Here is a 15,071-nt window from a genome sequence, read left to right as displayed (position 1 = left end):
GGTTATTGTAATGAGTGTATTTGTACTGATAGCTCAAATATACTTTTCACTTGATTCCTAAATGGTTCAAATGGCTCTGAGCACTATGGGACTTAATATCTGAGGTGAACAGTCCCCTAGAACTTAGAACTACTTAAACCTAACTAACCTAAAGACATCACACACAACCATGTCCGTGGCAGGATTCGAACCTGTGACCGTAGCAGTCGCGCGGTTCCAGACTGAAGCGCCTAGAACCACTCGGCCACACCGGCCGGCTTGATTCCTAAACATGTTGCTCTACATCCCTGGGTGGCCTGTGCGAGGCGAGAATCTGAGGACGCGGCACACTGCGTTTCCGGTTGGGGGCTGCAATTCCCTGAATTCTGAGGAGTTCGTACAATAGGCTTAAGCGCCTGGGGGAACGACTCGGTCGTGTTTCGACTGCGGGCAGGGCAAAACGACCTGCGAGACGTCTGAGAGTCGCTGCAGTTTATGTGTTTACCATTCCGGCGCGTCCAGAACGAAAATTCCTGGCACCGACTAACTGCATTGTGCTCTTGATTCTGAGAACACTTGTGGACTGTGTCCTGCTGGGTGCGACTGTCTGGCGCCGGATGGCCGGTGATGTAGGCAGGTCGTTTTCGTAGCTGGTCAAACGGCAATTTCAGTGTCCTCAGGCATGTTTGGTCACCTTAAATCGAGGCTAGTTGACGTTACAAAGCCCTGCTCGAAATTAGAGGGAACGGTCGCTATTAGAGCGAATGATGTTCTGAGACAGTGTGGGGGCATTTTGGAATCAGAACTGAATGCTGGTTCGCAGTTTTTCGAGGAGAGGAGGGAGTAGAGCAATGTTGGCTTCGCTCTTGCGTTGCCCCGGCAGTGGATTCGGGGTCTGATCTTCCTCAGAGTCGGACGGTCTTGCGACTTGGTCGCTCGTTTTCGGAACAACTTAGAATTCTCGGACAGCCTTCGCGGCCAGGGGTTGACACAGAGTTGCTGCACGGCAGAAGTCGGCGCCTACATCATCAGGACGCTGCCTACCGACGACGTGCAGCAGATTTCAGTTCTGGTACAGTATTTTGCGGCTCCGGCATTGTAGGACCTTATCAATTTTATAAAAAAAAATGGTTCAAATGGCTCTGAGCACTATGCGACTTAACTTCTGAGGTCATCAGCCGCCTAGAACTTAGAACTACTTAAACCTAACCAAGGACATCACACACATCCATGCCCGAGGCAGGATTCGAATCTGCGACCGTAGCGGTCGCTCGGTTCCAGACTGTAGCGCCTAGAACCCCACGGCCACTCCGGCCGGCTATCAATTTTATACTGAATCCCTCAGCAGCATGGGCATTCGCTTTGCTACAAGTCCAACTTGTTTGTTTCTCCATGCCATCCCATTTGAGCGATACTGCTATATAATCGGGAGATTAATATGTGATTCATTAGGACCTCCAGTCATTATCGTCAGTCTATTGGATCACAGAGAGTAGGAACCCCTTGTTCTCGAGCCAACTCTTCATAATATTTCAGTATACCTTATCCCTTAACCTACTGTGTGTGTCAACAATGACGTGCATTTATGTTCTGATACATAATAAATCTCATTATAATATTTAATTCACATATCATTTCTTAGATATAAGCAGAATCCCATTTCCTGTTGTTTGTTATGATAAAGTTCTCTTTTTTTGAGTACATTACGATTTTTATTAAATTATTGTGAGTGTGCACTCCTTATTTTACCAACTAGCAGGGTCCACGATCATTTCCTTCCGTTACCGTTGTCCGCATAATTAATTAGCTGGTAGATAAGGAGGAGGTCGAGCGCATGTCTCGTTCTCATGCAAAATGCGTCTCACCTTATTTAATTAGATTAAATTCCATTAATGTACGTGTGCAATGAGAACGTTAATGGTCTCATTAAGCGTACATATGGGTCCAAATTTATCTTATTCTCGTCATCCCCCCGTTATACTTGGGTAAACACAACAGTAGTGTTTGTATCGTCTAGTGCCATTATAAGTCCTATAAGTATATCGAGGCAGTATTTTGAAACTGTCACCTTTCTTCAAACGATTGCACTTTAATTTACCTTTGTGTCCCAGTTGCACTTTCTTTGCAAGAGTAATGCACGATTATTAAGAATTTTTTCCACATCTGCTGTTACACTTGACTCACAACGAGTACAAACATCTGTGCAGTACTCTGGAATATATCGTACTATCGGCTTAACAGATATACTGCAATTTTCTTGAATACTCCAACAATCCTGTGCCTTTCTATTTCAGAAAGTCCTATACGTTTACTGAATTTTGGTTCGGCTTCCTGGTTGTTGTTCAGAAAAACTTAGGTTAGTCCTGAAGTTTGTACAATTAATCAACCATTTCCTTTTCTAATGTCTTCAGTCCGTTTTTTCGCTATTTACGTATTTTTTGTTTTATTTTGTTACTCCTTTCGATCACTTCGCACAGACTGACGATACAAACTAACTGCAGCTGACTGCCTGTAAACAAAACATAAAATCGTTTTAAAAGGGACACATAGTGATCGCATGGGTAGAGCCACGGGTCGGAACACATCTGAAATTTAACGTCCACTGTTTAAAGTGCCGTCAGTGCGAACAAGAGGTGACCGAGACGTGTAACCAATGGCACCCCATACCATCACGCCGGGTGATAAGCCAGTATGGCGATGATAAATACACGCTTCCAATGTGCGTTCACCCCGGTAAACAAAACCTGGATTCATCCGAAAAAGTGACGTTTTGCCATTCGTGCACCCAGGTTCGTCGTTGAGTAAACCATCGTAGGCGTTCCCGTCTGAGATGCAGCGTCAAGGGTAACCGCAGCCATGGTCTCCGAGGTGATAGTCCACGCCGCTGCAAACGTCGTCGAACTGTTCGTGTTGTTATCTAGCAAACGTCCCCATCAGTTGACTCAGGGATCGAGACGTGGCTGAACGATTCGTTACAGCCATGCGGATAAGATGCCTGTCATCTCGATTGCTAGTGATACGAGGCCGTTGGGATCCTGCACGGCGTTCCGTATTACCCTCCTGAACCCACCGATTCCATATTCTGCTAACAGTCATTGGATCTCGACCGACGCGAGCAGCAATGTCACGATACGATAAACCGCAAATTCCGATAGGCTACAATCCGACCTTTATCAAAGTCGGAAACGTGATGGTACGCATTTCTCCTCCTTACACGATGGATCACAACAACGTTTCACCAGGCAACGCCGGTCAACTGTTGTTTGTGTATGAGAAATCTGATGGGAATTTTCCTCACGGCAGCACGTTGTAGGTGTCGCCACCGGCGCCAACCTTGTGTGAATGCTCTGAAAAGCTAATCATTTGCATACCACAGCATCTTCTTCCTGTCGGTTAAATTTCGCGTCTGTAGCACGTCATCTTCGTTGTGTAGCAATTTTAATGGCCAGTATTGTAGATACACTGAAAGACGTGCACTTCATTGTCAGTCACTATACACATCTTTCATATTTTATTCTTCTTGTGACGAAACTATTTTCCATCAGCCTCTTATAATTGCAGTTGAATGCCTATTTGGATAAATAAGTATTATATTAACATCACGCTGATTGATGAGAGAGGATGAGTGCAGGATATTTTTCTTTACTGTGCAGACAATTCAGCAGATTCCCCGTAGCCATGATGGCTTCGCGGTTGCTCTAAGGGGTGCAAATGAGACCAGTTTGAGTGCTAGTTGGTGGACAAAGTAGTCCCTCTTCTTCGTTTGTCAAGCCATCATACAAACTCTGAAATTGCATTTCTCACTCTCTTTTAATGCCACAAAGTAGACCCCCTGGGAAGTCCGGGCCTTCTGATTGTTCGATGTAGGAGAGCGCCAATACTCGATAATTGGCACTCCGAGCTCCCCTCTGGATACAAGTAATCTTCAGGTAGTGCTAATTTGTTGCTGGAGGTGCGACGTCGATGTCCCGTATCGGTAATATTGTTTTTTGTGGACTTCAGTTTCGTTGGGTACGATCGTGTGAATGGGTTAGGAAATCCTTCATTTAGAGCGCGTTCGTATTTTTTTGTGTTTATCCCGTAAATCTAAGAACTTCTTTGTCATTCTAGATTTGGTATCCAACCTCTGTTCGTTAGACGCCAGAAGTCGGTTGCATGTCATACTGCGTTCTTTCTCTGTTTTTTTTCTTCGTGACATTATGATTCGTTAAACTGAACTGCAACCTTTGTGAAATGGACTTGATCCTTTTTGCTAGGCCACGTGACCACGTGACGAGCAGCTGGTCTTACGTTCCATGGCAAGGGTTCATATCCGTGGTAATTTCATCCTCTTTTCTCAGTCTAAAGTTATTGTCATGGAAAGTTATTATTATCGTTAGACTAGATTACTGGGCGGGAGACCACTTCTTATCCTAGTGCTGAGCACTTTTTCTATTTAATTTACAGTAGTGGCGCCGGTTGTTGTGGCCGAGCGTTTCTAGGCACTTCAGTCCGGAATCGCACTGCTGCTACGGTCGCAGGCTCGCATCCTGCCTCGGGGATGGATGTGTGTGATGTCCTTAGGTTAGTTAGGTTTTAGTTGTTCTAAGTTCTAGGGGACTAATGGCCTCAGACGTTGAGTCCCATAGTGCTCAGAGCCATTTGAACCAAGTTGTTACCGTGCTACCGCCACTACTGCTCAGATGTTTCAAATGGCTCTGAGCACTATGGGACTTAACTTCTGAGGTCATCAGTCCCCTAGAACTTAGAACTACTTAAGCCTAACTAACCTAAGGACATCACACACATCCATGCCCGAGGCAGGATTCGAGTGGTCCCAGACGGTAGCGCCTAGAACCGCTCGGCCACCCCGGCCGGCGCAATTAATTAAACAATGCATTATGTGGGTGGTGTCCGTAACGTCGGGTGGATTTTATGTCCTGGCCCATGTTGGTTTACGCATATCCGTTATGGCCAATGTGCTTACGGTACTCCTAATCGCCAGATCATAAATCTTCCCCCTCAGAGCAAGACTGCAAGCCATGAATAAAATTACATTCCATGTGATGTAAGTAGAATGCCATTCTTCTGAATAGACTGAATATGGTGTTAACAGTTGTCGGTACTGAGTTGGGAACATTTTTACAGGCGCATGTGAGCAATATACTAAACCCACAACGCTTTGAGTATTCGGGTTGTATAATACAAGATCTTTCATCAGTTCCCATATTTATGAGGAAGATAAGTCACCCCTTTTTAACACGTACAACAGAAAATTATATGCCACACTGAAAATTATCGCCGGGCGCTGTCTCCGCTGCGTATCCATTTCAACGACAGCACAGCATTTACACAGTGAATATTGGAAACGAAAAAATTACGGTTCGAAATAACTTAGAAAATTTAGTTTCTCACAAAACACCCTTCACTTTTTAAAGATTTAAGTTCGTAATAAATTATTTCTGATAAATCAAGAATAATCCTGTGTACAACACTTGCCGGATGGATGAACTTATCTCAGTATTTGTAATTTAATTGTCTTGTCATTGTAACAACATAAAGTGAATAATTTCAACCCATGAGAAGTGTGTTACTGTAAGTCATTAGCTTTCGACTGGTTTGACGCTGTCCATCGATTTTCCTGTTTTATAGTAGCCTCTACATTTCTCTAGTACATCTACATCCCATGGCATCTATAAAAAGTTTGGCAAATTCTTGTCTGTATCTGTGTGTATTATTATGTTTTTCCTTCGATGCTTCTTCCATTTTCAAGTTTAGTACTACTGGATATTGTAGTAGATGTACCATAAGCTCTTCTTCTGCTAAGGGTCTTACACAGGACTTCCATCCTAACCTACTTCACTTAGCAGCTCTGCATTCCGTACTTTACCTGTACATTTCATTTTAACCTAATGCATCTACTTTCCTCTCCTCCCTATTTCCAGTGGTCCACATTCTACTTCTATAGAATTATATCTCCAGACAGACATTTTTAAGATCTTCATCTTTAGTTTAAAAGCAATAAGTAATACCAATAGAGCTCTTTTACTGAAGAAAGGCTTTTCTTACTTGCGTCAATTTACTTCCGATGTCTTCCTTGCTTCGGCCATTCCGTGTGATCTTGTTGCATGAGATGAGAATTCTTTCGCTTTTTTCACTACCGTTTTGTTCGCAGTGAAAGTTTGTCTCCGTTTATTTAACTTTAACCTTGGATTTCATATGAAATTATCATCCCGCTTTTATGCCCTGATTTGTTACGCCTTTATATTCAAAGTAACACACATGTAAGTAAACGTAATGTGCAATGAGTAAAGTTTCGGAGTGGCAAGGACTTCCGCAAAACGTAACGAAAGGAGAAGGATTTAACCATAGTTAACCGAGACAAAACCGAAAATTGAGTCCTCACTGCAGACATCATGCATCTGCTGACTGTGAGTGTAAAGAAACTGTATTTTATATGCATAGTCTGTACAAAACAAACGTTTTACCATGTATGTCCTACATAACCTAATAATCGCAATGAAACCCTCAGCTTATGTGGTAGCAGAAATTGTCTCGATGACTTCGTCCCCACCAGCAATGTCTCGAAGTTACAAAGTGACACAGACTTACCTATATTGCTGACAATTCTTGAGTCATATAATTGTGAGAACTGCTTAATAAAGTGTGCTTTACCCAATCTTTAAATATAATTAAAATGAATGGGATACGAGAATGTAGTTATTGAGTGGAAGTATGCATTACAACAAATAACAAAGAGGAGCATAATAAATTCATAAGAAACAACATAATGAGCGAAGTTCATACATGGGGTAAGATGGTTCATCGATAAGTAGATAGTTCCTGTGACTTAGTATGGTAGAGGTCATTCTTGATAATCGAAAGAAAGTAGTAATTCGATCCTTTTACTGAACTCCCAATTCAGATGATACAATCGCTGAAGAGTTCAAAGAAAACTTGAGTCTAATTTAAAAGACGTGCACTACTCATTTACTTATAGTTGGTGGTGACTTCAATTAATCCTCGATATGTTGGGAAAAAAAACATGTTTGAATCCGGAGACACGAATAAAATATTATCCGAAATTGTGCTAAGCCCATTGCCTGAAAGTTTGTTTTTCGAGGAACTATTTCATTAGAACACTCGAATAATAAACCGTTGTGAAAACATATTTGACTTCTTAGCAACGAATAATCCTGAGCTAATAACGAGTATCAAAACAGATACAGGGATTAGTGAACTCAAGGTTGTCGTAGCGAGACTGAATTCCATAACCCTCAAATCCACCAAAAATAAACGAAAGATCTGTTAGTTCAAAACAGCAGATAAGAAGTAGCTTGACGTCTTCCTGAGAGACAATGTAATCTCCCCTCCTTCCATACTAACAATGGAAGCGTAGAAAAGATGTGGCTTGAATTCAAAGAAATAATATGGACAGCAATTGAGAGATTTATACCAAATATCAACAAACGAAGGAGCTGATACCCCATGGTACGCAAAAAAAGGTCAGAACACGCAAAAAATGTCAGAACATTGTTGCAGAAACAACGAAAAAGGCATGCAAAATTTAGACGAACGAAAAATCCCAAACACCGTGTTCTTTTACATACGTTTAAAATTTAGCTCTGACTCCAATGCGATATGCTTATTACGATCTCCACACGGAAACTTCGTCTCTAAACCTGGCACAGATTCCAAAGACATGCTGGTCGTGTGCATAGTATACTAGCGACAAAACACGATCAATGCCTTCTCTGCGCGATAGCAATGGAAATACCATCGATGACAAAATTCAAATCAAGAACAGCTGCCAATATGTGTACTTAGAAGTAGTGAAGCAAATCACTTAACAAAAGCAAGTATTCCGGTCCAAATTGTACGGAAATTTGATTCCTTTCAGAGTAAACTGATGTAGTAGCTCGATAAACCGTACCTTAAGACTGAAATGTTGCACAGGTCACACCAATATTCGAGAAATACAGTAATTGTAGTCCACTCAATTACCGTTCCATATTATTAACGTCGATATTTAGTAGGATTTTGTAGTATATATTGTGTTGGAAAAATATGAATTACCTCGAAGAGAACGGTCTATTAACACATAGTCAACACGTATTTAGAAAACATCGTTCTTGTGAAACGCCACTTGCTCTTCATTCATACGATGTGTTAGTACTATCGACAAGGGATTTAGGATTGCTTCCGTATTTCTAGATTTCCAGAAGGCTTTTGACACTGTACCTCACAAGCGTCTTGCAATCAAATTGCGTGCTTATGGAATATCGTTTCAGTTATGCTACTGGATTCGTGATATCCATCAGAGATCACAGGTCATGGTAGTTGGCGGGAAGTCATAGAGTAAAACAGAAGTGATTTCTTGCGTTCCCCAAGGTACTGTTGCAGGCCCTCTGCTGTTCCATTTCTATATAAACGATTTAGGAGGAAATCTGGCAAGCCGTCATAGGTTGTTTGCAAATGATGCTGTCGTTTATTGTCTAATAAAGTTATCAGAAACGAAAACCATCTGCAAAAGACCCTACATAATGAAAAGTGTGAGGTCATCCATATGAATGCTAAAAGGAATCCCTTACATTTCGGTTACTAGATAAATTAATCAAATCTAAAGGCCATAAATACAACTAAATGCCTAGGAATTACAATTACGAACAACTTAAATTGGAAGGAGTACATAGAAAACGTTGTGGGGAAGGCGAACCAAAGACTGTGTTATACTACTTACAAATGCGACAGATCTACTAATGAGACTGCCTACACTATATTTGCCCATCCTCTTTTGAAGTACTGCTGTACAGTGTAGGATCCTTGCCACATAGGATCAACGGCATATATCACGAAAGGACAAGAAAGGACAGCACATTTTAGATTATCGGGAAATGGGGGAGAGAGTGTCATGGACATGACACAGAATTTGGTGTGGATATCATTTAAACAAAGACATTTCTCGTTGCGTTGGGATCATCTCACAAAATTTCAATCACCAACATTTTCCTCCGAATGCGAAAACATTTTGTTGATTGGCCTATCTTGGGAGGAACGTTCATTACAAAAAATAAGGGAAATCAAATCTTACACAGAGAGATATTGGTATTTATTTTTCCCACACGCTGTTTTAGAGTGGAACATTAGAGAATTAGTGTGAAGGAGTAACTGAACCTGGGACTGGTTTAATTTGTTCAAGACGGCAGCACTCCCTGGGGGTTTCGCCACCTCTTCTCCACAGCGTGTAGATGTGGCAACATTGCACAGATGTCATCACCACCCCACTCCCTCTCCCTTCTCCCACCTCCCATCCCCCACTCCCTCCCCTCCCCCACTCCCCCTCTCCCTTCCACCACTTCCCCCTCCCTCTGCCACTTATGAACTGGCAGGACAAAGACACGGTCTGTGCTGAGCTGCTGGAGAAAAAGTATGTATTGGATTGTCGTTGGGCTATCCCCCCTCCTACACTTATGAATTGGTAGGAAAGAGGCTAGAGAGGAAGGATGTAAGGTACTTATTTATTGGTGGGAAATTTGTTCAGTTAACAAGATGGTGGTTTTGGACACAGAGGAGTTCAGTAAATGTATTATCTGTAAGCATACAGCCGAGGACTACGTTCGTAGCCTCCTACTTGAGGAATGGAAGGACCTCATAATGGATGAGTGTATGAGTGGGGGGAATAACTTTTAGCAATTAATGGTGATCCAGCAGGATGAACTGAGGATGCATTTCACAGCTCATGAAGACTACTACCTATCCTGAAACTATTGTGTTTTTGAAATCACTGGTCAGTCCACAGTCCAGAATTAAAGAAACGCAGGTGCTCGACTTGGTATAGGGGGATCGACTGAAAACGTCTGAAACGCGTTTTGTTCCCCTTTCTGATCACATGTGCATGTATACGTTCACCTTGCGGTATGCCCTAGTACCCAATACCACTCGAAATTGGCGGAAATGTCCTAGCACCTACTGGAAAAATTGCCTTCTACCGATGTGCAAGTGTACAGCTGCTGAGGAATATACGAGAGTTGGAACTTAAATAGTGGCATCTATTTATTCACAACCGATACAAAAGAGTTATATGTTTGCACCTGTTACTGTCCTTCAAAGTAGTCACCAGCGTTGTGTAGAACCCGTTGCCAGCGATGTGGAAGGTGTAATATACCGTTAGCAGAGCCCGTTCTGTTGATGGTGCGAATGGAGCGGTCTACTGCCTGTTGAAACTCTGGAACAGTTCTGAAGTGAATGCCACGGAGTGGTTCATTCATCTTCGGAAACAAATCAAAGTCACAAGGACTTAAGTCCGGGCAGTATGGTCGATGGTACAGTACTTCCTAGTGTCATCGATCGAACAGAGCAGCCACAGCTTGCGCTGTATGCGCCCGCGTATTGTCGTGCAAAGTGATGGGTCGCAGGTGATGCTCCAAAAACGAACAGCAATAGCGTGCACTGACGTTGGCATTCGCTTCAGAACTGTTCCAGAGATTCGACAGGTAGCAGACCGCTCCATTCGCATTACCAACAGAAGAGGCTCTGCTCACGGTCTACTATACCTTCAACATCACTGGCAACGGGTTCTATACAACGCTGGTGACTACTTTGATGGACAGTAATAGGTGCAAACATGTAACGCTTTTGTGTAATTTGTGAATAAATAGTTGTCACTGTTTAAGTTCCAACCCTAGTATATAGTGAGAAGGGATAAAAATGGTTCAAATGGCTCGAGCACTATGGAACTTAACTTCTGAGGTCATCAGTCCCCTAGAACTTAGAACTACTTAAACCCAGCTAACCTAAAGACATCACACACATCCATGCCCGAGGCAGGATTCGAACCTGCGACCGTAGCGGTCACGCGGTTCCAGACTGTAGCGCCTAGAACCGCTCGGCCACCCCAGCCAGCTGAGAAAGGATAGGGCAGCAGACTATGACTGATGTGTAGGAGGGCCATTGCACACTACAAAAGCTAATGGAAAATGGTTCACTTCTCTAATTCTACATCGAAACTGTCATGAAAGAACCAGCACTAGTAAACAACAGATCATATTCCAACACATGCACTGATAACAAAAATACCACTGTAAATACCAGACTACCACTAAAACCGAACTCAAAACATCTCGTCAGGGGAGAGTGCAGGCTGCTGCACGTGCTTTCACCTCTCCTCCCCCTCCCAATAGGCAAAGTGTGGATACAGATAATGCAGCTTAGAACCAGACTTAACTCATATACCCTCTCCACCCTCCCTATTCTCCCCCCTCCCTATAGGCAGGGATACCGGTTATCCAGGCTTGTTCTAACATGACACTGATGGTACGCAATGAGATCCATCTGCTGCAATGATACACTGTTACCAATCTGCAGAAATCAGTCATAGAGGGACCAAAGACTCAAGAACAGGACACTTATGCAAAGTGTTCAACGTTTTTCTCAAAAAGGCTGACCCCTCCTCCCCCTCCCCCCCCCCCCCCCACCTAGAACAATAGCGAAATACTTGACTATCCATCACTGATGGAGAACTGAACAGTCACCAGCAGCATGCTTTTGAACGTCCTGAATGTGCAGCACTTCCTGAAAGTGGCCCCAGCTGAGTAAAATCAGTTTCATATACAGAAAGCATGGCCCGTGTGAATGTGATAACAGGGATCTTAATACTACTCAGCTGTCTGTGCGCAGTTCTGTCCACTCTGCCCCCTGACAGGGGGAGAGCACAGTGTCTGCACTCGCTAGCCTCTGCCACTGCATGCAATTATAGCCCATCATTTCTCGCATTTATTATACTTCTTCACGTAAGCTGTCCAAAGGCTGTCTGTTATAAGTTTGCGAAACTCCACAGTACCAAATAAAAGCTTTGTGTGTGTATGTGTGTGTGTGTGTGTGTGTGTGTGTGTGTGTGTGTGTGTGTAAGAATGAGACATTCTGCTCGCCTCACAGAATGTTGTCTTTATCTTTGTTATTTAGCAACATCTACGTAAGAAAAATGTTTTGTTTACGATGCTCTAGGTACATCTGTAGGTTGCTGGAGGAATTGTACACAAGTCACTTGCTCCTCGTGGAGTAATACACTGCATGTGTGCCTAAAGTGTTGCCGTTCTTAACAACTCAGCTGCTCTAATGTTGGCTCATTTATTTGAAAAAAGTGACTTGGTAAGCAGAAATATTCATTTTCTGTACGAAGCATTACTACTGTGTATTCTCCAGATGTGATTCTTATGTTTGCTACAACGAATATTGTATCGGGAGACGTCATCTCACGTCGTGTAACGGGTGTAGTGTTACGCTTTAAAACAAAGATGATGACGACAATAGTACAATTAGCGTATATTGTAATAAAATCAATGAAATCTAGTGGTAAATAAGTGTGAACTCTCTTGCGGCTGAACTTATGCTTGTTACAATGAATTTTGAGCTGAGAACTTTTCAGAATGTTCAAATGTGTGTGAAATATTATAGAACTCAACTGCTAAGGTCATCAGTCCCTAAGCTTACAGCGCCGGCCGGAGTGGCCGAGCCGTTCTAGGCGCTTCAGTCTGGAACCGCGCGATCGCTACGGTCGCAGGTTCGAATCCTGCGTCGGGCATGGATGTGTGTGTCGTCCTTAGGTTAGTTAGGTTTAAGTAGTTCTAAGTTCTAGGGGACTGATGACCTCAGATGTTAAGTCCCATAGTGCTCAGAACCATTTGAACCTAAGCTTACACACTACTTAACCTAAATTATCCTAACGACAAACACACACAGCCATGCCCGAGGGAGGACTCGAACCTCCGCCGGGACCAACCGCGCCTGAGAACATTGAATCTCACCACAATATAAACAATTAACACTATCCTACAGTTCTTAAACATACATTCAGGTAGCAAGTTTCACACACTATGGTGAGTAGAAAACTTTGCAAATAACGTAATGAAGATAGGACCAAACAACAACATGATAACCAGCATTGAGCGAACATACTGGGGGAGTTAGACTTGTTTTACTTGTGAGTGGATCATTATATCTCAGGCGGAGAGAGCAGATGTTAAAAAAAATAGAGAGTAGCAACGACTATGTTACGTTACGACAGCAGTTTGGCATCGCTTCTACAGGAGGATGAAAGAACATTGAATCTCACGTTGAATATACTACAACATAAGCACAACTATAAGAGACTTCCACCAGCTTCCACCGGAATAGTGTATGTATTTTCCTCAGCTTAGAACCAGTCTCTTACGTCTCCTCCTAGGCATATTAATTGTCCAGGCCTGTTCCAACTTGTCGATGATGACGCACAAAGAAGTCCATTCAGTGCAGGTGCTCTGCTTTGATCGACGCTAGGCTGACAAATGTTTCCAGTCAGCAGCATCTGCTTCAGGTAGGGTACTGCTTTCTGAGGTGTGTTTCGAACTTCTTTGACTTTCATTGTGCTTGCACGACAAAATGAGATAGATACAAGAAAACGCTACATTTCGTTTCTCGTTACTTTGGCCAGCCTTCCTCCGACGATTCCCACCACGATTTCGTTTAAGATCCAGAGCAGATCATTTGCATCTCCATCACTGTAGTTACCGATGCGTTCCCTTCCCATGTGATAGTGTGCACTAGAGCTTCTATCCTGAAGACCTCGACACGGATGGAGCGTTAACCCATATCGCAGCCTTCCCTAACCCTGACGGGCAGACAGTTTGAGGCTGCGTCGGCACAAGCAGCTCGCAGGGCACTCGCGCGATTACGGAGCCACACCCACCTTTATGAAGCAGCGGCCGTTATCTGCGCACCGCTGGGCCGTCCCAGCCGCCGCACGCCACCGCAGCCGCACAAATGAAACACCCTGCTGAAGGCACGCTGCGTCGCGATACCGTAAGTGCATTCGTAATTCAGGCGAAAATTTATCTGACGCTCAAATGTGCTTTAGATAGAATTGCCTGCCAGTGAGGGGGGGAGGGGGGGATGATTTGCTGTGAGCACAGCAGTGCGTCATTTGTTTCATGGTCTGTTCTTACTACATTGAATAGCCTGCTTCATTCCACAGTTCGAAGACATTTTTCTAATCGTGGCTTTATAGATATGAAATCTCATGTCCTCTTATACTCAATGCTAACATCCAGGAAGCTACAGACCAAGTTCGAGAAACTACTGAGGTGAGGATCGAAATAAATGGGCAGAAGATAGACATGTTACGTTATGCAGATGATATTGCTATAGTCACGGAGACAATAGAAGATCTAGAGGAAGTCCTCAGAACAATGGAAAAAATTCTATCCAATCAGTATGAAATGAGAATAAACAAGAAAAAGACTAAAGTGATGGTATGCAGTACAGGAGGAGAATATGAACCTCTGGGAATGAGAATTGGAAGGGAGGAGCTGGAAGTGATACAGGAATTTACTTACCTGGGAAGCAAAATCAGAAGAGATGGTAGAAGCCGGAAAGAAATTGCGACCACGATACAAAAGCCCAAAATTGCATTTAATCAGAGAAGGAACTCACTCACCAGCAACAACATCAGTCTGACACTAAGGAAACGTATCATGAAAGGTTTCGTTTGGAGTGTGGCCCTATACCGATGTGAAACTTGGACAACTGGAAGAGAAGAGAGAAGACGGCTAGAGGCCCTGGAGATGTGGTGCTATAGAAGGATGATGAAGATCAGCTGGAGAGACAAAGTAACAAATGAAGAGGTGCTTAGAAGAGTACAGGAAACCAGATCTCTGTGGAGGCACATCCAAACAAGAAGAGACAAACTTGTAGGGCACATCCTACGACACAACAACATCATTGGAAGAATAGCACAAGGAGCTATTGATGGAAGGAATCGACGGGGGCGACCAAGGCTATCATACATACAACAGATCATGAATGACGTTGGATGCAAGACATACGTGGAAATGAAGAGGAAGACAGGAGAGAGGAAAGGCGCTCTGCTGCAAACCAACCTCAGGGTTGAACACTAAAAGAATTCATAAATACTCTATCAAATTATACACTGACGTAAGAAATCGCAACAGAAAAACATAATTATTGTATAGTAATGAATTTTCGGAAATACACTTGTCTAGTTAACATGTTGTTGTTGTTGTGGTCTTCAGTCCTGAGACTGGTTTGATGCAGCTCTCCATGCTGCTCTATCCTGTGCA

This window comes from Schistocerca serialis, chromosome 7 (genome assembly GCF_023864345.2).
Source record: "Schistocerca serialis cubense isolate TAMUIC-IGC-003099 chromosome 7, iqSchSeri2.2, whole genome shotgun sequence".
NCBI lineage: Eukaryota > Metazoa > Arthropoda > Insecta > Orthoptera > Acrididae > Schistocerca > Schistocerca serialis.
The sequence above is the reverse complement of the archived record's forward strand: the minus strand, read 5'-3'. Positions refer to the sequence as shown.